This window comes from Oryctolagus cuniculus, chromosome 6 (assembly GCF_964237555.1).
Source record: "Oryctolagus cuniculus chromosome 6, mOryCun1.1, whole genome shotgun sequence".
Classification (NCBI taxonomy): Eukaryota; Metazoa; Chordata; class Mammalia; order Lagomorpha; family Leporidae; genus Oryctolagus; species Oryctolagus cuniculus.
This window is the reverse complement of record NC_091437.1, coordinates 7,928,377-7,956,126: the sequence shown is the minus strand read 5'-3', so window position 1 is coordinate 7,956,126 and position 27,750 is coordinate 7,928,377.

The following is a 27,750-nucleotide window of genomic DNA, read 5'->3' as shown; positions in this document are numbered from 1 at the left end:
CTTCATGCTCTGTTTTATTGAAAGGTCAGATATTGAGAGAAGCGTAGTGAAGATGGTCTTGTTTATGTGGAAGCTAGAGAGTGGGTGAACCAAATTTAGCTGATGTCATTCCTAGAACAGTAGTTGATGGCAGATTGAGAAACAGCCAGGAAGCACAGAGCACTGTAGGGAGGAGAGAACAGACCTCTACTTGAGGCAGGTCAGTGTAATTTTACTGGATGAAAACATTCACAATAGGGATTTTGATAGCTTTCTATGGATGTAAAGTATTTTCTCTTGTAAAATATCTACTCAGTCCACCCTCAAACATGACTTCAGATGCAGGGAAAACCAGGGGATAAAGGAGGACCTAGGGAGCCGAACACCCAAGGATGAATGTGAAGAGACCCTTTCTAGGCATGTAAGACTTTTCTTCGCTGTGTAAGCCAGGTGGTGCAGTTGACTGTTTGTATGATACAAGCTCCCTGAGTGGTTTTCCATACATTAACAAATGAAGTGATCAGGGGCATGGACCACAAGAACAATCTACCATTTCTTCAACCCACTAAGTAAAGTGAATTGTTTAATGAGGAGTCCATTTTGTGATTACAGCTAACCTTTATTCTTCTTCATATTATTTTTATCTGCTACACCTTTCTTGCTGTACTATTTGGAGATGGCAGAGGAGTGCTAGGATCAATAATGTAATGGAGCTTTGAATGATCAAAGCTTTAGTTGATTGACCTTTTTTTTTTCCTTATGGAGCATTGTAAAGTCCAATGCAGTATTATCATAGAAATTTTGTGTAGTTCCACAAATGTATGTAAGTCCAAAGTCTTCAAGTGAAGGTTGTCTAATTTTCCTTAATCCATGCCTTTTTGATTCCTTTTCTTTCCTTTTAGGTGCTCTATAAGCTTTTAACCAGAAGTTAACCTCAGAAAAGAAAGTCATTTTAAATTGGCAATTGGATTTCTTATGGGTAGTTTAAATTTAAAAATGAACAACTAAACTAAATAAATGTCATGAGATTTCCATGGATATCAGCCCATCTCATATTTGTTTTTCATGATCAAATACTTAAATATTGGATATCCAGCCATTATCAACAAGTTATTTTATGTAGTGCACCATTTTGGGGTAGATTACGTGAAAGATGGTTTTCTGCATAGAAAAATTTTTGATGAATCTGTTGCCTGTGATGTCCCATGTCGCACACTGCTTGAAATCTCACACTGGATGAGGCCTTTAAGCATATCTTCAGTTCTGATGGCTTCTGCTTTATTGCTCCCCTTCAGAATTTGTGACATTAAACATATAGAATCAACATATGTGCACTTCTTAAATATTTCCAGATCCTTGACAGTACACAAAGCTACAGAAACTTGGTATATTTAAAAAATAAACCCACCATCATATTTAAAATATATCTAATAGTGTACATTACCAACAAGTAACTTCTCTGATCTGTGAAACGTACCATAAGGTCGTTTTACTTAGAGTGGTGATGTTTATATGAGGAAGTATCTATGACCATGAGATACAACAGCCCCATCCATATAGAATGTGGAAATTGATATATCAGTTAGTTGTGTGTGATCTATGAAGTTGATTTATTATCATTAATCTCATGTGTGAATGAACCAAACCAAGCAATGGTATTTACATAGGAGGATAATGAAGTCATATTACCCAATTATCTTTATCAATACCTCTCTGCTGACACTTACAAATAAAGTTATTCAAGAGTAGATTAACATTTAGAAAGATTTTAATTTCCTTTCCTACATAACTTGAAAGTCAAATTATAAAAATGAGTATGCTGATAATGAAAATACCCAAAAATAGAATGTCATAATGGAAAAATTATTTAAGTAAATATCTCCTTTGTACTTGATCCTCTTACAAATATCAGCCGATACTTTTTCTTCTGAGAATGTTGAAATTAATTTGACTTTTACCTGCATCTTTCACAGATGATTAAGTATTTTGCAAAGTCTTATTGTAATATGTCAAGTAATATTTCTAGTATCTTATGAAACTAAAACAAAGGGGAAATTCATCGAATAAACCCTTATTTTTCCATGAAGACAGCATTATGTGAATGTAATAGGATAGATGACTTTAGCACAGTATTTTGCATCCTTAGATACTAGATGACAGGAAGAAAGGTAATTTCTTCCATTTAAGGTTTATTTATTTATTAGAAAGAAGAGTGATACAGAGGGAGGGAGAGGCAGAGAGACGGAGATATTCCATCTGCTGCTCACTCCCCAGATGGCTGAAGCCTGGAGCCAGGAATTCCTTCTGGGTCTCCCACAGGGGTGGCAGGGATGCAAGTACTCGGGTCTTCCCTGTATGAGATGCAGAGCACCTGGGACTAAAACTAGCCCTCCACTGGGGGACGCCAGCATCGCAAGCAGTGGCTTAACCTGCTGTATCACAATGCAGCCTCCCCACCCCCACAAAGGTAGTTTTCAAGTATTTCAGAAAAGCTACAAGTATTACTACACACTCTGAGATTCTGGGAGGAAAATGTTTCTCTAATATGTAAAAGCTTTTAGAGCGTCAGTATCGGTTATATAATAAAACCTCCCAACAAATAAGATAATACGCATAGAATGAGAGATTCCAACCTGGGTCCCCTACCACTTGAATTTGAGTTTAAGATAGGCAGGTAAAATACTGTAATAAAAAGATAAACAGATGAGAATAGCTCAAAACTCAGATAGTAGAATCCTAAAGGCCTAACAAGACCTATAACAAACTTTAAAAAAGATGCATTTTTTTATTTGTTTGAAAGGTAGATTACAAGAGTTGACAGGAAACGGGAATCAGGAGTGGAATGGGGGCTTGAATCCAGACCCTCCCATATGCGGTGCAGGCATCTTATCCAGTGTCTTAGCTGCCAGGCCAAACATCTACCCCAAACATTTATTACGTCTATGTGTTGGGAGCCTTTTAACTCTTATTCTAATTATTTTGTAATATGTTATCAGTTGCCTTCTATAGTTACTCTGCCCTGCTACAGGATATTAGAACTACTTCCTAATTCCTCTACTTGTGTTTTGGCTTCTGTTATCTGACCTCTCTCCATTTCTCCTCTCCCCTACCCTCTCTAGATTTAGTGACCACGATTCCACTCTCTTTTATGAGATAAAGTATTTAGGCTTTCACAAATGTGTCAATACATGGTATATATCTTTCTATGCCTGGCGTATTTCACTAAACATGACATACTCTAGTTTCATTCACATTGCTTAAATGACAGATTTCATTTTTATTATGCTTGAATAATATTACACTACATATGTAGTATAACATACATATTGTTCCATAAGTGGATAGAGAAAATGATGTGTGTACATACACACAAATAAATGTGTTCATATATGTGAAGTGTATATATATCTAAGTACATATGTGCACCTGTAGATATATATCACATACACTTCATTTGCTTTACGCATTTGTCTGCTGATAGACACCGAGACTGAACCTGGAAACAGTGCTGCAGTAAACACTTGAAGGCAGGGGTCCCTCGGAACTACATCCAGGAGTGGATGGCTGCATTGTATGATAGCTCCGTCCTTAGTGTTCTGAGGAACATCCATACTCTTTCCATAATGACTGCTCTAATTCACGTTCTCACCAATGATGACTTTTTAAGAGGCTATATTTCTTAGTTATAAGGTCAAGTGACCAAATAGTTTCCATAAACGTGGATTTATGAGTCAGCATCCACTGTGACTTAGCTATGACCCTACCATCTGCTTTGAATTAGGATGATCTTTGTATGAGCTGATTCTGAGTGCTACAGATCTCCATCACAGACTGCTTAAAACTCTGGACATGAGTAGCTCCACCCACTGCAACTGTTGTATCCAACCAGACCCTCAGAAGCTGCCAGTGCTACACCTGGGATGGAAACAGCCAGACACTGGGTGTGACTAGGAGGAGATTTTTGAAGGTACAAAGCATGCGCTTGGCTCACCCCTTACACCAAGCTTGGGGCATGCTAACAGTGATGCTAACATGGGATATGCCTGTGAAGAATGGGTTTCCTTTAGTCATGCAAAATGGGGCAAGGCTCATTTCCCGGGGCATCTACAAGACATTCTGCAAAGACACGGAGGCCTGCTGGAAGCAAGAAGAAAGGGAAAGCAGCTCTCAATATTCGATCTACTACACGACGCCCTGAAGGGAGGTGGCGCACCTGCCTTATAGTAGAAATGAATTTCAGCAGACCCTGCGTTTGGATGTGAAGTTCTTTGCTGAATAAATTTGTGTTGAATCCCTGGGAAAGGAATGGAGCATAATTTAATACTTACCCAATTGTTTTAATACATTTTAAACATTTTTAGGTAAAACTACAAGTAAATTTTAAGGCCATGAAAGGAAACAGAACCTACTGGTCAGCAAGACTGTGGTTCATTTGTATGATGCGATTTCTCACTGACACTGGGCTCCACAAGAAAGATTGTTTTTTTATAGATTTTCCTGCTTACTGTAAGCATATAAATATATATATTTTATTTTTATTTTATTATTATTATTTTTGACAGATAGAGTTAGACAGTGAGAGAGACCGAGAGAAAGGTCTTCCTTCCGTTGGTTCACCCCCAAATGGCTGCTACAGCCGGAGCTACGCCAATCTGAAGCCAGGAGCCAGGTGCCTCCTCCTGGTCTCCCATGGGGTGCAGGGCCCAAGCACTTGGGCCATCCTCCACTGCCCTCCTGGGCCACAGCAGAGAGCTGGCCTGGAAGAGGGGCAACCGGGATAGAATCCGGTGCCCCGACCGGGACTAGAACCTGGTGTGCCGGCGCCGCAAGGCGGAGGATTAGCCTAGTGAGCCACGGCGCCGGCCGGTGTAAGCATATATATATATATTTTTAAGAGATACACGGATGGACAGGGAAGCTCAAGCATCTTCCTGGGCCTCGTAATGTTGATATTTCCTATGATTCATTCACTGGTAACTTCTGTATAAAATTCTCTTTTTTGATGTTTAGAAGCCAAAACAGCTCATTTCGTATTTTGTTCTAACTACGTCAACGTTGGCGAGGGCATCATGAATCAACGGGCTTTTTGAAGCTGTAGATGTTTTTGAACATTTTTGTTGTGAAACTTCCACCATCACAGATCTTTAGGAAAAGAGCAACAGAGCCACACGATTTGTACAGCTCTTCAAGGAAGTTCTGACGGGAGCCTGAAACTCTCACTCCAGCCTGGAGAGTGCCTGGTCTATTTACAGTTACGCCCTGAGGTCAGCAGCTCCCTTGCTTCTGCGGCTGCTGTCAGCTGTGGGCAAAAATGAATCTATACCAGGTTTTGTAGGGGGGCAGGGTGTAAACGTGGCAGAATCAGTTGTGCGTGAAGTCCAGTAATTTCCAAACGGAGTGGCACGATGCCGCCAGCTGACCTTTTTCCGTACCACCCTCTGTGCTCACCTGCTAGGAGTGGAATTGTCTATGACAGGAGCGTTAGAGATCTTGAAACAACGTTTTTATTTAAGAGATGAGTCTAATAGTTTTTATTGCAGGTAATTTATGAATTTTAAAATTACTTAATTTTTAATTGCTAACTAACACTTCCATGAAAATGTAGATAAAAAGTGTTAATGTACCAGGAACCCATCTACATCAACACGTTGATAATCACATCAGAGATTGTGGCACGTCCACTTGCCCAGGGTGCTGACGTTTCGTGGAAGACACAGCAGGCAATACTGCAGGTGCTGCTCACTGTACTCTCAGCAGTGCCCATCAGGAGGGAAGATGCACTGATCTAAGTTAGAGCAGACTGGTAAATTGTGCATACGGCTTTCCAAAAATTAGCGCATGCTTCTTGTTTCATTCTCCAGGTTCAACTCACCCTAGATACACAGTCCAGAGTGCTGGATTTCATGATAATTAGCTCACTTCAGGGTTCAGAGTTTACAACATACATGCACATTTACAGGCTTGGAAGATTTTGTGGAGTTTAACCACGACAGCCATCACCCCATGTACCTGACCCACACTTCCATGCCTGTCATTAGCAGCTCCATAAAGAAGCCTGAACGCCAGTGTCTGCCGTGGGTCACACCTGCCAACAGCGTCCATAAAGGGATTCGGTCTTGGGAGAGCAGAGACTGCATGCCCTCCAAGAGATCATTTGCTGTAGCATTCTTCTGAGTGCATCGATCATTACTGGGTTTTTTTCTCCCACTTAAAAAAAGTTCCATCACCTCAAAACGTACAAATGATACAACCCCACATTCCTTAAGCAATACGGAACTGCGTAACTTTTAAAGATTCATTAAGTGATTATGAATTAGATTATTGTATAGAACCTTACTTACCTGAATAGACATACATGGGCTGAAGGGTGGAAGGGTTTATAGAAAAGTCCGTCTTTGGGTTCGTCTCGGTGGGTGTGTTCCGCCCTGATGATCCTTCCACACTGTCCGGTGGGTGCGTGTGAGGTCACTTCACAAAGCTCATGGGAATCTATTTTATGGAAAAATTGCATGCATCTCACATTTTTATCAAAATGGACTTAGGTTTTGATTATATTTTCCTCCAGGTTTTTTGAAGTGTCTTCATAACTTTGTTCTGTCTCAAGATAACCTGCTTTCTAAAGGGTGTGTGTCCTTAGGATGTTAGTTAAATTCTTTCTGGAAAAGAAAGGAGAGAGGGGAGGGGAGGGGAAAGGAAGGGGAAAGCGAGGGAGGGAGGGAGGGAGGGATGGAGGGAGGGAGGGAGGAATCGAGGGAGGGAGGAAGGGAGGAAGGGAGGAACGGAGGAGGGAGGGAGGGAGGGATGGAGGGAGGGAGGGAGGAAGGGAGGAAGGGATGGAGGGAGGGAGGGATGGAGGGAGGGAGGGAGGGAGGGAGGGAGGGAGGGAGGAATCGAGGGAGGGAGGAAGGGAGGAAGGGAGGAACGGAGGAGGGAGGGAGGGAGGGATGGAGGGAGGGAGGGAGGAATCGAGGGAGGGAGGAAGGGAGGAAGGGAGGAACGGAGGAGGGAGGGAGGGAGGGAGGGAGGGAGGGAGGGAGGAAGGGAGGAAGGGATGGAGGGAGGGAGGGATGGAGGGAGGGAGGGAGGGAGGGAGGGAGGGAGGGAGGAATCGAGGGAGGGAGGAAGGGAGGAAGGGAGGAACGGAGGAGGGAGGGAGGGAGGGAGGGAGGGAGGAAGGGAGGAAGGGAGGGAGGGAGGGAGGGAGGGAGGGATGGAGGGAGGGAGGGAGGGAGGGAGGGAGGAAAGGAAGGGAGGGAGGGAGGGAGGGAGGAAGGGAGGAAGCGAGGGAGGGAGGAAGGGAGGAATCGAGGGAGGGAGGAAGGGAGGAAGGGAGGAACGGAGGAGGGAGGGAGGGAGGGATGGAGGGAGGGAGGAAGGGAGGAACGGAGGGAGGGAGGAAGGGAGGAAGGGAGGAACGGAGGAGGAAGGGAGGAAGGGAGGAACGGAGGAGGGAGGGAGGGAGGAAGGGAGGAAGCGAGGGAGGGAGGAAGGGAGGAATCGAGGGAGGGAGGAAGGGAGGAAGGGAGGAACGGAGGAGGGAGGGAGGGAGGGATGGAGGGAGGGAGGGAGGGAGGAAGGGAGGAAGCGAGGGAGGGAGGAAGGGAGGAAGGGAGGAACGGAGGAGGGAGGGAGGGAGGGATGGAGGGAGGGAGGGAGGGAGGAAGGGAGGAATCGAGGGAGGGAGGAAGGGAGGAAGGGAGGAATCGAGGGAGGGAGGAAGGGAGGAAGGGAGGAATCGAGGGAGGGAGGAAGGGAGGAAGGGAGGAATCGAGGGAGGGAGGAAGGGAGGAAGGGAGGAACGGAGGAGGGAGGGAGGGAGGGAGGGAGGGAGGGAGGGAGGGAGGAATCGAGGGAGGGAGGAAGGGAGGAAGGGAGGAACGGAGGAGGGAGGGAGGGAGGGAGGGAGGGAGGGAGGGAGGGAGGGAGGAATCGAGGGAGGGAGGAAGGGAGGAAGGGAGGAACGGAGGAAGGGAGGAACGGAGGAGGGAGGGAGGGAGGGAGGGAGGAAGAAAGAAGGGAAGGGAGGGAGGAAGGGAGGGAGGGAGGGAGGGCGGGAGGAAGGAACTGACCTGGAATTTGCAGCCTGTCTATCATCTATCTACCCATCTGGCTTCCTAGCTTCTTAACCTACCAGTGTATCTTTATCTCTGTGCCTGTGGCTTTTCTATTTCAAGTGACATGTCTTCACAAAGTTCATAGAAAATGTGTTTTATATAAAAAGCCATGGTTTTCAAAATTATTTTGCACCAAATTAAACTTCCCTTTCAATTTCTGTCGGTTTTCCTGTGAGCTTTCCGAAGTACCCTTGCAACATATGAGCTACTGCATTTGGAGACAAAAACATCCTCATAGATTGGAAGACGGAATATTTGAGAAATTTGGTTTCAGACATGGCTTTCCCAGACCTAGCCCTTGGCAGTCTGATTTGTAGGCGTGAGGCGGTATCCAGGGATGTGTCTTTACTGAGCCTGTCTGCAGGTCCACGTAGGGGCTTCCTCCCCCATGCTGACAAGCACTTGAGGGGGCGTCTGCATTAGGGATGATTCTGGTTTTCAGAGTCGATCAATTTTCTAGCCATTCAGCCGACATTTCTGGAACTGGTGGTCTGTAAGAAAGGATTTGAAACCTAAGTATTTGATTCTGGCTCTTCGAAACCCAGGTTTATCCCGAAGGGCATTATTAGCCTGCTATGAACCCAATAGCCATCCCTGCTTGCTTTCTTATTGACTATGGCTTAACCTACTCAGAAATAACTATTATTTGGGTCTAAGAAGGCTCCAGGCTGTTACATATTTAGCACTTCTTTCTCCAGCTCAAAGCCACCAGCATGGTGAGCTGCATCAGACGTTTGGACACAGCGGTGTTTATCTGCCTGTTGATTTGGCTGCGAATCGTATTTCTGCGAATCCGTTCACTGTTGCGTGCTGAATTGTTTCTCTGCCCGGCAGAAACTTTAAGCTACCTGCTCCTATTGTATATATTATCTATAGTCCTCAGCTGAAATTATCAAAACACTGTTCTGTGAACCTTCATTTATTTTAAACAATGTTGTTCATTTTCAATCATTTGCATTTTCAGGATTTCCCTGAGATTTAAAAAAAAAGATTTTTAATTTTATTTTGAAAGTCAAAGTTATAGAGAGACAGGGAGGGAGGTAGAAAGGGAGAGAAAGAGAGAGAGAGAGAGAGAAGAGGGAGGGAGGAAAAGAGGGAGGGAGGGAGGGAGGGAGGTCTTCCATCCACGATTCACTCCCCAGGACTGAGCCAGGCTGAAGCCAAGGAGGCAGTAGCTTCTTCCAGTCCCCCACATGGGTGCAGGAGCCCAAACACTTGGGCCATTTTCCACTGTTTGCCCAGGCTGGTAGCAGGAAGCTGGATGGGAAGTGTAGCAGCAGAAGACACAAACTGGCGTCCATATGAGATGCCAGCATCTCAGGTGGCAGCTTTACCCACTATGCCACAGCTCTGGCTCCTACATGAGATTTTTAGATGAGAATTCACCCAATCATATATGGGAAGGTGGTTTACAAATTCCTATAGATAACTGATCCATTCAAAGGATTCACTTCTCCTCCCACTCTGATCTGTGCCTCTGTTTCTGTAATCTGTGGGTCTCTGTATATATTGTCATCTCCTGAAATAGAAACCAAGCAACAGAAGCAGTGGCCATTTAAAGTCAGTGGCACTTTTTGATTGACAGTAGCCACACGTGCTGACAACACAGCTATCATTTCAAACCCATTGGTCGGTTTTCCTCCTGATGCTGCTTGTGCCTGTCCATGTGTGAGTGAGGCTTGAGTTTGGTGTGAAGGTTCACACTCATCACTTCCCATTTTAAGCAATTTCTGTTCACTCCACCTTCTACATATCTCTTGAATTCAGACTCACTTTTTGATGCCAACTGCCATTGCCTTACAAAGCTGTGAAAAACAACCCAAGGTAGGGACTTGGAGGCCTGAACTCACACTGTGGTTTACCCCGGGTCACCTGTTTCAATTTTTCCTCTACACTTGAGTGATTCGCAAAAATGTGTGTTTCCCAACCTCTACCTCTTTGCCCATGATCTCCTCTGGCCTGCGGTGAACTCTGCTGCTGTCCATGGGTACTTCCCAAGCACAGAGGGCCAAGTGTGGGGCAGGACTTTGTGGAGTAGTGGGTTAGCTGCCTCTTGCAATGTCTGCATCCCACATCGGGTGCCAGTTCAAGTCCTGGTTCCTCTGCTTCTGATTCAGCTTCTTGTATTAATGTCCCTGGAAAACAGTGGATGGTGGCTCAACTACCTGGGCCCTGGCCACTGATGAGGGAGACCTAGATGGTGTTCCAGGCTCCTGGCTTCAGCCAGATTCAGCACTACCTACTGTGACCATTTGGGGAATGAATCAGCTGTTCAAAGACTCTCTCTCTCTCTCTCTCTCTCTCTCTCTCTCTCCCCCTCCTCCTCTCTCCCCCTCCCTCCCTCCCTCCCTCTCTCCCTCTCTCCCTCTCTCTCTCTCATTCTGCCTTTCAAATACAGAAATAATTTTTTTTTAAAAAAGAGCAAAGTATGAACTCATCTCATTAGTGTTTAAACTCTTCTGTTTGTCCTGTGTGCTTGTTTGTTGTAGGAGTCACCCTGTGGCATTAAAATCAGTATTTTTCGTGTCTTTTTTTGTCCCTAGAAAAGAATGGTTTCATTTTGCTCATATGAAAATCTCTGTGCCTAGCCAAGAATGCTGCAGGTAATAAATGTTGATTCAAGAAATAAGTATTTACATGTGGTGGAGCAACACAGTGAAGCAGCTTGACTTATCTTCATTGGCCTCCGTTAGCTTTCATATGGACCCTGTTTCATTTGCCAAATTATTTAAGCTGGATGGAAATTATCTCCCTGCCCATGATAAAGATTTTTGTTTTTTATGTCTTTGCTGAAGACTTGGGATCTAAATTCTGTCTGTTAAATCCATGTCATCCAAATAGCTCCCTTTCCGGCTCAGTTGTCCTGGTCTCGGGAGGCGGTGTAAGGATGATACGATAAGTCAGACTCAACCCCAGTTACTCCTAGGGAGGGCTTCGTGAATGTTTACTCTGTTCCCATGTGAAATTGGTAGTTTTGAGTTTCCTTCATCTGCATTTTACTGAGTCCCGGGGCTTCAGAACATTGTTTGATTTTGATGTTCCTCATCCCCATGTTGTTCTTTCCTGCTTGCTCCCTGCCCGGCTCACGTCTCCATCACCTGCCCGTCATGGTCTTCGTTCAGATCTCAGCAGAAACTCCCCTTCTCCAAGGAAGGTTTTCATGATTGTCCAAGACTGAACCGGTGAGTTTCACCTCCACCCCAAACCCTGCATTCACCCCATGACAGCACTTCCTGCTGTGCAGTATACCAAGAGGTTCTTCACATCATTGTATTTAATATTCAGTGAACTATAAAATTATTGACAACAGAGATGGCCCCACTCACTGCTAGCTCATACCCAGAAAAGTATCTATATGATCCATATATATGAAATAGTTTTTTTAGAAAAGTTTCTGTATTAGAACTAAAACTAATTTCTTTGAAAATTAAGTTTATGCTGAAATTGCCATACACAGAGTACCACCCAAGAACCTGTGAAACTAAGCTTGGAATTGCCATTTGTAATTCAATAGAGATTTTCTGATTGTTAAAGCAAAAATTTAACGTATGCTAGTGTCTTCTTTCTTTGGAAGATATGCCGTGTGTTGCTTTTTTCATGCCAGGAAGCTTCAGCAGTATGACTGTTGGGCTCTGTTTGTGAGCTCCTGGGCTCCTCCAAAGTAGCTGACTCCTTAGGTGCTCGGGAATGTGTCAGCACATACCACTGTGGTCCTCCGTGAGGACCTGGCTGTGTTTCAGGGAGAGGCGTGGCTGAGCAGCAGGTGGCCATCTGCTGGGAGAATGGACAGTAGGGCCATCACACGTCAAGCTGATGACGGAAGTAGAAATGAGTCCTTTATGGGTGTGAAGTGGATTCAATCACAGGTAATTAAGGATGACAGAAGAGAAGCACCCCCAAGGTGAAGTTGTGTCTAACGTAGCACTTGGCCTTGTGCTGTGTGACGATACTCTGACCATCAGCTCCCTGTTCTGCAAGGGCATTTTGATTTTCCCTGAATATACCGAGTCTTGTGCAGTCAACCAGTAGACATCCTAGTTGGGGTGCAGGCTGATCTAACCAGCACCTGGGATACTGTGAGTGTTGTTACCCCTGCCCACTCTTCTTGAAGAGCTCTGATTTCCACTCAGACATGGAACCTGTAAGGTACCTGGAGGATTTTATTTTTTGGTGACCTTCCTGTTAGCTACTCAGTGATTAGATGGTGAGTTTCTCTACTTTTTGAATTAGTGAACCTGGACACATTTCACCAATTCATCGAATTCTTGCATTGCAGGCTATGAAATGTGTTTCTGTTCTAATAACCTTCCTACTTGTATTCCTTCCATCAGTGATATTTAGCAGGTGTGCCCAGGAAATTGACAGAACCCAGGCCCTGCCGTCCCGTGACAGGCCTTGCTCCAGGGTTTAATGAGCTCCCACTCCTGTACAGTCCTTCGCCAGGGCACAGTGCTGTTTTCATTTCGTCAGGCACTTTGCTTTTAATGTTCGGTGCATTGTCAAACCCACCTTCTTGGGAGTAAGTGATGCTCCCAGCTGTCCTGAGGGAACACAGTAAATATCGGTAGGTAAATAGAAGCTTTGGGACCTTCTGCCATGTCAGCTTTTTCTCTGTCACCATTATGGTGATGGAAAACTTGCAAGGCCTGCTGGTCCACTCCATCTTCCTGCCTGTATCCCTTGCAGTGGGGAGAATGTAGTTAATGGATATATACACGGCCGGTGCCGCGGCTCACTAGGCTAATCCTCCACCTTGTGGCGCAGGCACACCAGGTTTTAGTCCCGGTCGGGGCCCCGGATTCTGTCCCTGTTGCCCCTCTTCCAGGCCAGCTCTCTGCTGTGGCCCGGGAGTGCAGTGGAGGATGGCCCAAGTGCTTGGGCCCTGCACCCCATGGGAGACCAGGAGGAGCACCTGGCTCCTGCCATCGAATCAGCGCGATGTGCTGGCCGCGGCGGCCATTGGAGGGTGAACCAACGGCAAAGGAAGACCTTTTTCTCTGTCTGTCTCTCTCACTGTCCACTCTGCCTGTCAAAAAAATTTTTAAAAATGGATATATACACAAGTTTTCATTGTCTGGGGATACCATGAGAATAGGTAAAGATAAAGTTCCAATATTCAGATTACTCAGAGCCCAATAGTCATTAATAACACCATTGATTGCTATGCACCCTGTTCATTCATGGTGTCTTGTGCTTACAAAGAAGCACTGGGCCTGGTAGGGCTCTCAGCCATTCCTTCCAGAGGAGGGATTCTTTTCAAATATCTGAATGATCAGTGGGAGTTATGCTAGGAAGGAGGGAAGAGTAGGACCTTCCAAGCAAGGAATGTCCCCCAAATATTTTGATGTAAAGTGGTCGGTGGAATTGAAGGGGCAAAAGTGAGGTGAGTTAAAAGGCTGGCAAGGGTGTGCTTGTGGGTGCTTTTGGAAAGAGAGGGGAAACCGCAGTGCACAAACCCTCATTACTCTCTTTAAAGTTAAAACCAGAGCAGGAAGAATCCTTTGAGAATTTCCAGTATGAGTGTGTCTGCAGGTGATATGTGTTTCTGAGTGAGTCTGTGTGGTACCTCTGTTGCGTGTGGCACATGTGTTTTTACATGTAGCTGCATTTCTGGTGTCTGTGTTTGGATGAATGACATAATCAGATTTTAATAATCTTTTCACCAAGTACCTGAGCACCCAGTAAATTCTGGGTACTGTCCTAGGTGCTGAGACCTGTGTCTAAGATACAGAAGACCTTTGAAATAATGAGAACATTCTTGTGGGAAAAAAACAGAAAGTCAGATCACGCAATGATGTCATTGTAACTCCATGTGCTATGAGGGAAAACCAAAGTGAGGGCGGGAGCTGTGGGAAAATGGGAAGAGCATTCCAGACCACAAGGAAAAGTCCAGGGCTTGAGGAAGGTATGAGCCTCGTGTGTACCAGGAACAGCAGGAAGCTGTGAGAAGCGAGCTGAGACAAGACGGCTCTGCGTGCAGTGCCGTGATAGGATGTGAGCAGAGGGGCGTGGGCAGGGCAGCGGGCTTGGCCGACGATGCCTTCCTTGGCGTCTTCATTAGTTTCTCACCACCGTGAAGAACAGCTCAGAGATGGTGGGTGAGCAGCAGAGCACGCAGGGACCAAGACACAGAGCAACAGGCTGCTGCAGCCGACCTGTGACAGAGGGTACTGGCTTGTGGTGGGCATCAGACTCTAGTTATATTCCGAAGGTCTGATAATTTTTTTTTAAAAAATTTGGAAGTACAGTGACAATGTATTTATTTTGGTGCTCAACAGTTTGAAATCCACTCATCGTTTTTTGATAATAAGCATTTTCTAAGGGCTTTTTGAAGATTTCTCATAGAGCCGGCAAGACTCGCTGCTGATGGATTAAGCATAGAATCTTAGGTGGGGAGAAGCACTAGCCTTGTGTTGGGCCTGCTCAGCCAGGTGACTGGTGCTGCGACTTGCTGAGGTGGGGAAGATGGGGGCGATGCATGGCTTTGCAGAGAAATGAGGTCACCCCTCACAGTGTATCTGGAACACCCTATAACGTCAGAGCAGGAGTAGGCATCCCAGCAGAGATGCAGTAGAGAGGCTGGGTATGAGCACAGTCTGTGCTTTGAAAATAACTCTGTCGTCTGGATGAAGAACACATCGCCAAGAAAGCACTCTTGCCTCCCACCCCACACTGTTGATAACTCACCGTGTCAAAGACGATGATTCCGTGTATAGACTTGAAGCGAGAGGTGGTAGAAGTTGGTGATGCAGGAACCGCGACGAGCTCCAAATGGAACTTGGGTTTCCTAGCAGAGCTGGGTGGGGAAGATTTTAATTCTTCTCAATGTGTGAATTATCTGCCAAATGAATCAGGTACTGCTCTTCCGCCACAGGAGAGGAATGAGCTGTCTTCCTCTCCATCCAATTACTGATCTCCCCCGCAGAGCAGCATAGACAGAAGGCTGCAGGCCACACACCTGCAGGGAGCAGTGTTTGGTGCTTCTCGGAGTGCGATGACTATCCGACATGCTCTGCCCCTCCGACGCGCGTTCTGACACTGAAGCCACTGGCCGTGTAGTATTTAAATTTAAATTAATGGAGGCCAAAGTGAAATGTAAAACTCCAGATGTTCGGGCACTGACTGTGTTTTGAGTGCTGAATTGTCAGAGGAGGCTGATGACCACCATGCTGGACAGAGATGACATAGAATATTTCTGTCCTCACAGAAAGTTCTTTTGGGCAGTTCTGATAAATAAAGAGAAATGGACCAGAGATAACTGACCCCCTTAGTTCAGTCTATATCTGCTAAGACCAACTCCTCTGTTTGTAGGGAATCCAGTGGGAACTGAGATTTCACTAAGAGGTCACACAGAGGGCTCTTCTGTAAGGTGCGGCCGTGTGTTTCTTCAACTCTCTTATACAAGGGGAACCTCAAATAGCTCACAGAAATGCAATGAAAAGGTACATTTATTTGGGTGCAAAGTGTTTTGAAATCTCTGCATAGCATTTTCACACTACGCATTTTCTATGAATATTTTGAAAACCTTGTATGTATGGATCTCAAAAAAGTTTTACAGCAAAAGAAACTAATCTTTATTCCATTTTTGGTGAACAAATTGAAGTTCTTTTGCATGGGATTTACTTGTAGAATACTAAACACACACATTTATGCCATCTTATAATGAAATAACAAATCATTGCACTTCCTACACTGAGTTTGGGAACATAGCTTCTGCATTAATTCCAAGAAATACAATGAAAAGTAGAGCCGATCAAAACCCATCCATTCTATTCAGGTTCCCAGAAATGTACTTTCTATTCCTTTTGTCCCAGTTTGATGAAGCTTTGCCACTACAGCAAATTATGGAAGTTGTAAACAAAGAACTGCATCATTATGAGCAGAACCTAATGCAATATCAGTCTTTAATGGTCTTTTATAAACCTGCGGTATGAATAGCAGTGCCTTATAGAAAAGCAGCACAATTGATCTAAAGAAAGCTCTTTTATTCTGTACTAACTCATACAAGAATAATGGACACCCCAGCAAACAATGCATTGTATTGAAAAAGAAAAAAAATTGAAGCAAGACTGCCAAATTATTTATCTTTCATTAAAGGAGAAAATCACACATAATTATCTCTGGTAAATGAGCATGTTTATGGAAGTTGGCAGTGGGCTCAGAAATAAGAATTATAAAGATTATTATGCCCCTAGTCCAGTTAAATAGATCTGTGCGTTTCAGTATGATATTCGGGAAGGAGACTGCACAGTAAGGGAAGGCACATGAGCCCTGGGTCCTGTGTGGCCGTCAGTAGGACGGCGCAGCTCAGGTCTCTGGCACTGAGTAGTGGGGCTCACCCTCGCCCATGGTGTTTTTCCACCTCTGTGAACTACTGAGTGATTACGATGTGCAGCACACGTAAGCAAATACAATAGAAGACAGTGCAGCTGTAGAAGCTTGGGATCTCGTGCTGACAGCAGAAGACAGTGTGCAACACTTTGTGGTCACCACCCAGGGAAAACCTGAAAGATACCAAACCAGAGTTTGCATTTCAGAAGAATTTCATTGGTAGCTGCAGAATGAAGAATCATGGAGGTCGTAGACAGGTGTCACCTCATAGCTCTTCTGGAAAGGAGCAGAAATCTCAGAGCGCGAACGCTGAGGGCCTTCCTGTTGCATTCTGGGTCGCCTCGGGATCTCATGACCAGCCTGTGCATGTGCAGGGAGCAAGGACTTGCCCGATCCAATGAAGTCGCTTGCTTTCTCCTTTTTTTTTTTTTTTTTTATTTCAGAGAAATCGTTGTGTTTTTCCTTTGGTAGTGGCTGCTGTTGTTGTTGACAAACTGCTCAGTCTGCACATACTCCTATCAGAACTTCTTTTAAATATAGTTACAGGATTTATTTGAAAAGCAGAGAGAGGAAAAAGAGATGGGCAGATCGACAGACAGGCATCTCCTTGTCCGGTTCATTCTCCATTTGCTGTAACTGAAGCTGGCAGTGGGGAATACAGGGAACTCGATCCAGGCCCCCCTCCTGGAATGGCAGGGACCCAGGCCCCCCTCCTGGGATGGCAGGGACCCAGGCCCCCCCTCCTGGGATGGCAGGGGCCCAGCTACCTGAGCCAAGGCCACTGCCTCCCAGGATCTGCATTAGCAGGACGTTGGAATCAGGAGTGGAGCAGGGACTTGAACCCAGGCCCCCAGTACAGGACGCCGGCCTCCCAGGGGGCATCTGAATTACTGTGCCAAGTGCCAGGTCCCTTGGCAGAGCTTCTTTTTTTTTTTTAAACTTTTATTTAATGAATATAAATTTCCAAAGTACGACTTATGGATTACAATGGCTTCCCCCCCATACCGTCCTTCCCACCCACAACCCTCCCCTTTCCCACTCCCTCTCCCCTTCCATTCACATCAAGATTCATTTTCGATTATCTTAATATACAGAAGATCAGCTTAGTATACATTAAGTATGGATTTCAACAGTTTGCTCCCACACAGAAACATAAAGTGAAAAATAATAGATGATTTTTTTTGAAATGATGATGAAATCAGAGCAGACCTGTCGCTCCCCCTCTTCGTGGAGGAACGACACAGGACCCTGCGCTGTTCTTTCGTCTGCTCGGCCCTCCCCAGGTTTGCTGCTGGTTCTTCCCGGGTTGGCTACTGTCCCTTCCACCTCCGTGGAAGGGCAGTTCCCCCTGGCCACATTCCCCACTTCCGCAGGGGAGCGGCACACCGCCGGCCGGCTCTCTCGGGGGCTGCACAGGTGTTCCCTTAGATGTTCCCCTTAGATGTTCCTGGTGCATGCCGTCTCTCTCCTCCTTTATAGTCCTCCTCTGCCAATCCTAACTCGGCTGCCCACACGCCGAGTACGCTGCTCTCCTCCAATCAGGAGCAAGTCCTACAGTTTATTGGCTGAACTGGAGGCAGCTGTGTAGAAGCTGTTTTCTTCTCTCCCAGTGCCATATTGTGGGAGAGCAGATGCACAAAATAAGTCTTAATTCCAGTAACTTAGTCTAGTCCGAGTCGCTCCCAGTTGCTCCCCACAAGACCTATTGTCATGTTTAATCCCAGTGAGAGTCAAGTTGGGAATTGATAATTTCTTTTTTTTTTTTTTTTTTTTTACAGAGGATCAGTTTAGTATGCATTAAGTAAGGATTTCAACAGTTTGCACCCCCATAGAAACACAAAGTGAAATATATTGTTTGAGTACTCGTTATAGCATTAAATCTCAATGTACAGCACATTAAGGATAGAGATCCTACATGAGGAGTAAGTGCACAGTGACTCCTGTTGTTGACTTTACCAATTGACACTCCTGTCTATGGCATCAGTAATCTCCCTATGCTCCAGTCATGAGTTTCCAAGGCTATGGAAGCCCTCTGAGTTCTCCGACTCTTATCTTGTTTAGACAAGGTCATAGTCAAAGTGGAGGTTCTCTCCTCCCTTCAGAGAAAGGTACCTCCTTCTTTGATGACCTGTTCTTTCCACTGGGATCTCACTCGCAGAGATCTTTTGCCAGAGTGTCTTGGCTTTCCATGCATGAAATACTCTCATGAGCTTTTCAACCAGCTCTGAATGCCTTTAGGGCTGATTCTGAGGCCAGAGTGCTATTTAGGACATCTGCCATTCTATGAGTCTGCTGAGTATCTCACTTCCCATGTTGGATCACTCTCCCCTTTATTTATTCTATCGGTTAGTGTTAGCAGGTACTAGACTTGTTTATGTGCTCCCTTTGACTCCCAGTCCCTCCACCATGACCAACTGTGAACTGAAATTGATCACCTGGAACAGTGAGATGGCATTGGTACATGCCACCTTGATGGGATTGAATTGGAATCCCCTGGTATGCTTCCAACTCCACCACTTGGGGCAAGTCAGCCTGAGCATGTCCCAAATTATACATCTCTTCCCTCTCCCATTCCCACTCCCATGTTCAACAAGGATCACATTTCAGTTAATTTTAAACACTTAAGAATAACTGTGCATCAATTACAGAACTAAACCAGTCATATTAAGTAGAACAGATAAAAAAACTACTAAGAGGGATAATGTATTAAGTTGTTCATTAACAGTCAGGACTATGCTGATCAAGCCACCGTTTCCCATAGTGTCCACCTCACTCCAACAGGTTTCCCTCTTGGTGTTCAGTCAGTTGTCACCGATCAGGGAGAACATATGGTATTTGTCCCTTTGGGACTGGCTTATTTCACTCAGCATGATGTGTTCCAGATTCCTCCATTTTGTTGCAAATGACTGGATTTCGTTGTTTCTTACTGCGGTATAGTATTCTAAAGAGTACATATCCCATAATTTCTTTATCCAGTCTATCGTTGATGGGCATTTAGGTTGGTTCCAGGTCTTAGCTATTGTGAATTGAGCTGCAATAAACATTAGGGTGCAGACCTCTTTTTTGTTTGCCAATTTAAATTCCTTTGGGTAAATTCCAAGGAGTGGGATGGCTGGGTCGAATGGTAGGGTTATCTTCAGGTTTCTGAGGAATCTCCAGACTGACTTCCATAGTGGCTTGACCAGTTTGCATTCCCACCAACAATGGGTTAGTGTCCCTTTTTCCCCACATCCTCGCCAGCATCTGTTGTTGGTAGATTTCTGCATGTGAGCCATTCTAACCGGGGTGAGGTGAAACCTCATTGTGGTTTTGATTTGCATTTCCCTGATTGCTAATGACCTTGAACATTTTTTCATGTGCCTGTTGGCCATTTGGATTTCCTCTTTTGAAAAATGTCTATTGAGGTCCTTGGCCCATCTCTTAAGTGGGTTGTTGGTTTTGTTTTTGTGGAGTTTCTTGATCTCTTTGTAGATTCTGGTTATTAACCCTTTATCTGTTGCATAGTTTGCAAATATTTTTTCCCATTCTGTCGGTTGTCTCTTCACTCTCCTGACTGTTTCTTTTGCAGTACAGAAACTTCTCAATTTGATGCAATCCCAATAGTTGATTTTGGCTTTGACTGCCTGTGCCTCCCGGGTCTTTTCCAGAAATTCTTTGCCTGTGCCAATATCTTGAAGGGTTTCTCCAATGTTCTCTAGTAACTTGTTGGTGTCCGGTCGTAGATTTAAGTCTTTAATCCACGTTGAGTGGATTTTTGTGTAAGGTGTAAGGTAGGGGTCTTGCTTCATGCTTCTGCACATGGAAATCCAGTTTTCCCAGCACCATTTATTGAATAGACTGTCCTTGCTCCAGGAATTAGTTTTAGATCCTTGATCAAATATAAGTTGGCTGTAGATGTTTGGGTTGATTTCTGGTGTTTCAATTCTGTTCCATTGGTCTATCCATCTGTTTCTGTACCAGTACCATGCTGTTTTGATAACAACTGCCCTGTAGTATGTCCTGAAATCTGGTATTGTGATGCCTCCGGCTTTGTTTTTGTTGTACAAGATTGCTTTAGCTATTCGAGGTCTCTTGTGCCTCCATATAAATTTCAGCACCATTTTTTCCAGATCTGAGAAGAAGGTCTTCGGTATCTTGATTGGTATTGCATTGAATCTGTAAATTGCTTTTGGGAGAATGGACATTTTGATGATATTGATTCTTCCAATCCATGAGCATGGAAGATTTTTCCATTTCTTGGTATCCTCTTCTATTTCTTTCTTTAAGGTTTCGTAATTTTCATCGTAGAGATCTTTAACGTCTTTGGTTAAGTTTATTCCAAGGTATTTGATTGTTTTTGTAGCTATTGTGAATGGGATTGATCTTAGAAGTTCTTCCTCAGCCATGGCATTGTCTGTGTATACAAAGGCTGTTGATTTTTGTGCATTGATTTTCTACCCTGCTACTTTGCCAAACTCTTCTATGAGTTCCAATAGTCTCTTAGTAGAGTTCTTTGGGTCCCCTAAATACAGAATCATGTCATCTGCAAAGAGGGATAGTTTGAGTTCTTCCTTCCCAATTTGTATCCCTTTAATTTCTTTTTTTTTTGCCTAATAGCTCTGGCTAGAACCTCCAGAACTATATTGAATAGCAGTGGTGAGAGTGGGCATCCCTGTCTGGTACCAGATCTCAGTGGAAATGCTTCCAACTTTTCCCCATTCAATAGGATGTTGGCTGTGGGTTTTTCATAGATTGTTTTGATTGTATTGAGGAATGTTCCTTCCAAACCCAGTTTGCTTAGAGTTTTCATCATGAACGGGTGTTGTATTTTATCAAATGCTTTCTCGGCATCTATTGAGATAATCATATGGTTTTTCTTCTGCAGTCTGTTAATGTGGTGTATCACATTTTTGTCTTGCGCACATTAAACCATCCCTGCATACCAGGGATAAATCCCACTTGGTCTGGGTGGATGATCTTTCTGACGTGTTGTTGCATTCTATTGGCGAGAATTTTATTGAGGATGTTTGCATCTATGTTCATCAGGGATATTGGTCTGTAATTCTCTTTCAGTGCTGCATGCTCCTGAATGAACAATTGGGTCATAGAAGAAATCAAAAGGGAAATCAAAAACTTTCTGGAAGTAAATGAGGATAACAGCACAACATACCAAAACTTATGGGACGCAGCAAAAGCAGTGTTAAGAGGAAAGTTTATATCAATAGGTGCCTACATCAAGAAATTGGAAAGGCACCAAATAGATGAGCTTTCAATTCACCTCAAGGATCTAGAAAACCTACAGCAAACCAGACCCAAATCTAGTAGGAGAAGAGAAATAATTAAAATCAGAGAAGAAATCAACAGGATTGAATCAAGAAAAACATTACAAAAAATCAGCCAAACGAAGAGCTGGTTTTTTGAAAAAATAAACAAAATTGACACCCCATTGGCCCAACTAACTAAAAAAAGAAGAGAAAAGACCCAAATCAATAAAATCAGAGATGAAAAAGGAAATGTAACAACAGACACCACAGAAATAAAAAGAATCATCAGAAATTACTACAAGGACTTGTATGCCAGCAAACAGGGAAACCTATCAGAAATGGATACATTCCTGGACACATGCAACCTGCCTAAATTGAACCAGGAAGACATCAAAAACCTAAACAGACCCATAACTGAGACAGAAATTGAAACAGTAATAAAGGCCCTCCCAACAAAGAAAAGCCCAGGACCAGATGGATTCACTGCTGAATTCTACCAGACGTTTAAAGAAGAACTAACTCCAATTCTTCTCAAACTATTCAGAACAATCGAAGAAGAGGGAATCCTCCCAAATTCTTTCTATGAAGCCAGCATCACCTTAATTCCTTGGCAGAGCTTCTGAGTGGCTAATTCTTGGTATTTTCATTGAAAGATCTTGTCACCTTAGAGGAAAACAAAAATAAGTCCTTTGCTTAGCTGATCTGGAAGAAACGTAAGTTAAAAGTGGAAGCTTTTTGCTATTCTAGTGTTAACTGGTGGAAAGAATTTTTAGGCTCAGAGTTAAAAATTCACTTTTAGAACCCACCTGGCCACCTGGGATCACTGAAGTCTTGTGGGTGATTTCTGGGTGCCGCGGGGCTTCATGCAATGTTCAGAGGTCCTTGTGTTAATTAGTGATAAGGCACCTCCCCTGCCACCTCCTTGCTTGCTTTTTATGTTCTCACATGGAAGTCAGAGTTCCCTTTCTACAGAAAAGTCTTCTTTTAAAGAAAGAGGTGCACATTATTTTAACAATCTTTTGATTTGGATTCAGGGTTTGTGTTGTTTGTTTTTGGCTGGGAGATCTATTGCATCTTTTTTTGTTTGTTTGTTTCTTTGTTTTTTACTGTGGTCGAACTCACAGACGATCTCCTGTGTGCCGTGAGCAGCTCACAGAGATGTTCCAAGGTCACAGCCATAGTGTGTCCCGGGAGAGGAGCTGCCAAGCCCTGTAGGTGTGCGTTGGGCTCCCACTGGGTTTTCCCTGTCCGAGTGCTTAGATTTATGGGCTCTCTCTCACCGTATCTGCACAGGTAGTAACCTGGACATAAAACTCCCAGCTTCCCCCCCGGAATTGTATCATGGCGCAGCTGGGAAAAGCCTTGACAAAGAATTGAGTCTCTCCCTTTACGACTTCGAGATGAACACATGGTGATTGACACAGAGGTGGGACTCTCGGGCGTGGAAGATGAGCCCGCGTTTTGGGGCTCTGCGTTACCCGTCCGGTTCTCTTTCCCGGTACCCCGATGCTGGCTTTCCTTGCAGTCAGCCCTCAGACGTGTGCTCTCCGCTCCCAGGGGATTTGCCAGCGCTGCCCCCTTGCTGGTCTCTGGAGCCGTGGTCCTTTCTCTGTGTTCCGTGGTTCCGTCCCTTGGCCTCTGTTTAAGCTGTGCATGTCCACCCACGGTCTTGAATGCTCCCTTCTCTTCCGTGGGCCACTGATGTCCATCTTTCTGACATCATAGTTTTTCTTTTCTGTTGTTTGTATCCCTGAGACGTTGTTTGAAATGCGTTCTCAAGATAAACTCCCCGTGCTGTGACTCCTTTTACTGGAACCTTGGAAATGGACAGCCTCTCTCAACTTTGAACTTGTTACTGCAAAGAGTTACAACAGGTGCTTTAGCTTCCCACAGGGTGCATCCTGCAGCATTTTTAGCAGAGAACAAAGCAAGTTTTTAGGGCTTCTTAATTTACTCTTTTCTCTTTCTACTTTTTCTTCTATTACGCTGATAGGTAATTCTCTTCCAGGATTATTGTGAACATTTGATATTGGTAATAACACTAAGAATTAACTCAATTGTGATGAGAATTGAGGGGGGGTTTGATAAAAATGCTAATACACCTGGGAAAAACAGCCAGCGGGTCAAGGCTCAAGTCCTTGGGTCCCAGCATCCATGTGGGAGACCTGGATGGAGTCCCTGGCTCCTGGTTTCAGCCTGGCCCAGCCCTGGCTCTTGCAGTCATTTGGGGAATGAAACAGCAAATGGAAGATTCTCTCAGTCTCTTTCTCTCTCTGTGCCTTTCACATAAGTGAATAAATCATTAAAAAAAATTTAAAAGTTGTGCTTCCAGGATAAAAACGGTTCAAAGTAGGATCTCTGATGTAATTAAAGCATCATTATTAACGGTTAGGTAGATTAAGTCAGTTAGTTTGAGCCACCATCAGTCACCCTGAATTGATGTTACCTTCCCGGAAGGTCGCGGCTCCCTCCAGGACTGGAGATTCTGCCTCCTAGGAGCAGGAGTCAGGAGGCTCAGGTGCCCTGACCCTGACCGTGGTCCTTGAAGTCAGAGGCAGCGCGCTCCGTCGCCTTGCTCCCCATAGTCCTGCGCCAGGGACAGCGCGGCTCCCTCCGCCTCCTGTGCCAGAAGGGATGTGACCACATCTATTCTGAGTACTTCCAGACAGCGGGGAGGCCATGGTGGAGCCACCTGTTTGCGTGTCGAATCAGATTTATGAAAAGGAATCTGTGCGTAAGGGTGATTTAATGACGACAGGGGTGCAGAGCAAGGTTAGACATCTTCCCACGTGGAGGAGCAGTGCTGCTGTTTAGGACGCTGCGTCTCGTTGGCTCCTATCTGTAACTCTAAACTGGGAGGACCCAAGGATTCAAAGCGTTCCCAAATGTTTTGCTCCAGAGTACAGATCACTGGAAAGGCCCCTGGGTTTTAACCGGCACCCTAGGGGACAGGCCAGGAGGAAAGCCCCAAGTCCACCGAGTCTGAGCCTGTCATAAATGGATTTGTCTGAAGCTTCCTTGAGTGTCCTCCCATTCAGCAGAGAGGAAAAGGATCATAAAGGAAGTTGTACATTTCTGTATGCCTGGCTATTTGTATTTAAAAATCCCTGAATGTGTCTGTGGGCGTGGCGGGCAAGAGGCCTGCTGGGTGACTGAGCTGGGGGAGGGAATGCTGCCTCTGGATAGAAATCTGGGCCTGGGGACACAAAGGGACAAGACAGAGGAGCTGTAGTTGGAAAATCCTGGCGAAGGGACTCGAGCCAGGGAGGCACCGGTCAGCCTTGGGTTTTGTTTTGGAGGAGTTACGAGGCTCCTGGCACTCGAGTTGAAAGCTGGGATCGGGCACAGAGTGTGCTGGGTGACTGGCCTGAGTTCTCCTTGCCTGGGTTCAAGTCAGCACTGGATCAGCAGTGGGGGGTGCAGGGGCTCACTGGCTCTGACTGGACAACAACCCTTGTCAGGTGCAACATCACTACACAAGGTCTAGGGCTGTCTGTGTGAATTTAAGTGGCATTCCACTTCAGCCTGGTTTCTTGAGCAAGCGAGACCACTTCCTGCAGCCCATGAGGTATTTGTCTCTGAACAGCGCGGCTCCCAAGCTGGTCTCAGTCAGGCGAGCCACAGACCTTCACTGTTTTATTTCTCTGATGATCCAATCCATATGGTAGCTGGGAGAGGGGAAGTTCTCCACTAGCCACAGCTGTGGCTTAGAAGAGACGTCAGGAGCGGCTGCTCCCAGCTCCAGCCACGGAGAGGGTCTTCCCAGCATCCCCAAGGGCAGGGCCTCCTACCGTGGGCTTGACCCTCTCAGGGGCTGGGCTGCGGCCAGGAATCTGAGCGATGGCTCACCAAGGGGTACAGAGAGGAAGGACCCGTTCCTTTGCAGCTAATAAAGATGAGACGTGGAGAAAGCAGTCATTGGTAGCAACACGAAAGGGTGCAATATGTGTAATATCGACCAGAGGTGAATGGCCTCTCTGAAACCATTCCTTTGCATTTAAATAATTTCCCATGTGTCAGTTTCCAGTTCTGTTGGTCATTTCGTACTTTATCCCAGAAAGGATGTGAAATAGCGTGGAAGCACTTGAAAGCACTCGCCACCAGCAGTGGGAAGCCAATCGCAGAGATGGAGACAGAGGAAGGAAGCAGAAAACAAGACAGTGTGGCATCTACTGGGCTGTTTGTTACACTGGATGGTGCAAGGTGTCCTGCGCTTAACAGATCTTCCCAGATAGACGAATCAATTAATTCACAGGCTTTTATTGGGATTCCGCTCCCGGGTGAGGTTCCTCAGTCCCAACAGAGCAGAGGCCGGGGAAAATCACATGTCAGAAGTTGGGAGGGCTCCTTTTACAGATTCGGGGCATGGGGGTTTGACGAGGCCAAGGCAACTTCAGCTGGCTGACAAGGTCAGAGCAGAAGGTCTGTCTCAGCAAGGCATGAGAAGGACAGCTGCGGTCCTCTTGGTGGTTTTAGGTCTGATGGGAACTACAAGCTGGAGCTTCCTGGTGGTCCTGCTAATGATCGCTGTATTCCTAATTTTATAGACGAGCACTTAGTCTCATAACCTCCAAAATGTCCATTGCCTTGTAGAATTTTAATCAAGCAGAATGTTAGCGCAGAAGAAAGGGTTAATGCCTTATGCAAGGTTGAGCTGTTAGTAGAAAAGAATTAAAAGGCAACAGGCTCTCTGGTATATACTTCCCACTAGAATAAAGATAGATGTTAATAAAGCTTTAATTCACTATATGCTACAAATACTACAATGGTTAGGATGTCAAAACTATAGAATAGATCTAAGTAAACCTTTAAATAAGTGCAACAAAGAAATTAAAGAATTACAGAAAAAATTGCAAAGAGGGGATACATTTTAAAAAGGGTCTGCTTTGAACTTGGGGCTTCTAGTAAAGATTAGATTAGGAAGGTACTCTTCCAGCTTATGTAGCCAATTTCTGTATAGTTCAGCAGCACTCGAGCCTTGGCTTGTGTGGGCAGCCTGTTATCTTGCATCTGTCTGTGATTGTAACCCATGCTCTGAGTATGCCCTTGAAAAGCAAAAAAATTGTAATTAGAAAAAATGGACAACAGGCTTTTCATTGTAAGAAGAAAAAATCCTTATGTGGCTTATTGGTCCTCTCCTCCACTTAATGTTGTATAATTATTCAGAATTTCTCTATAGACAAACTCCTCTACCTGCAAAAGTTGAGTGGCCTTTCTCCCAGTCTTGGCTGGGATCAGCTTTAAGCCATATCCATCAAACTGTCCTTACAAGGGTCCAGAGACCCACCCCCCCCCCCTTTCCTCTCCTCTATGAAATCCTTTCATTACCTGGTTAATGCCACTCTTAGGATCACTGGTTGCTCTTCTCACCCTGACTTATATACTACTTTGTCTGTTTAAGTGTTTACAGCAGGTGATAATGGAATGAACCAAGGCCTTCAGCAACCAGGCAGTCAACCAGATGCTTCTCCATCCATACATGCCTGTCCCTGTGGAGCCCCAAGATACCCCCAGCGGGCCCCTGTGGACGACGTCCCCAGTCAGCAGGAAGTAGCCAGAGAGACTCATCGTCGCCCCCTTTCCTATCATCAAAAGGTCGGGATGGTAGCTTTGGGATCCGCAAGGAGGGAAGGCCTATATTTCGGGGAATGGAGAGTCCCTACCTGTACTTCCCGGGAAGAAAAGTCCTTGTCAAAGTCCCCACGGGTGCCTAAAGGTCAACCAATGAGGATCAGACCCACCTCAACCTTTAACCCCCATGTGTTGCCCTGAATCTATGAAAGGAGCTCTCCCAATCTCTGACACGTGTCTTCCAGGCCTCCACTCTGTTGGGACCGGGGAACCTCGCCCGGGAGCGGAACCCCAATAAAAGCCTGTGAATTAATTTATTCTTCTGCCTGGGAAGATTTGTGATGTGCTGGACACCTTGCAGATGGTGTAATTGTACAAAGAAAATGTATTTTCTTTAAAGTAGCTTAATTGATTTAACTACACATTCTCTAGTTTTCTATTTTAATTTTATAAAAGTTTTTTTTTTTCTACAAACAGATACACATTTTCATCAATTTCAGATCTTCCTCAAG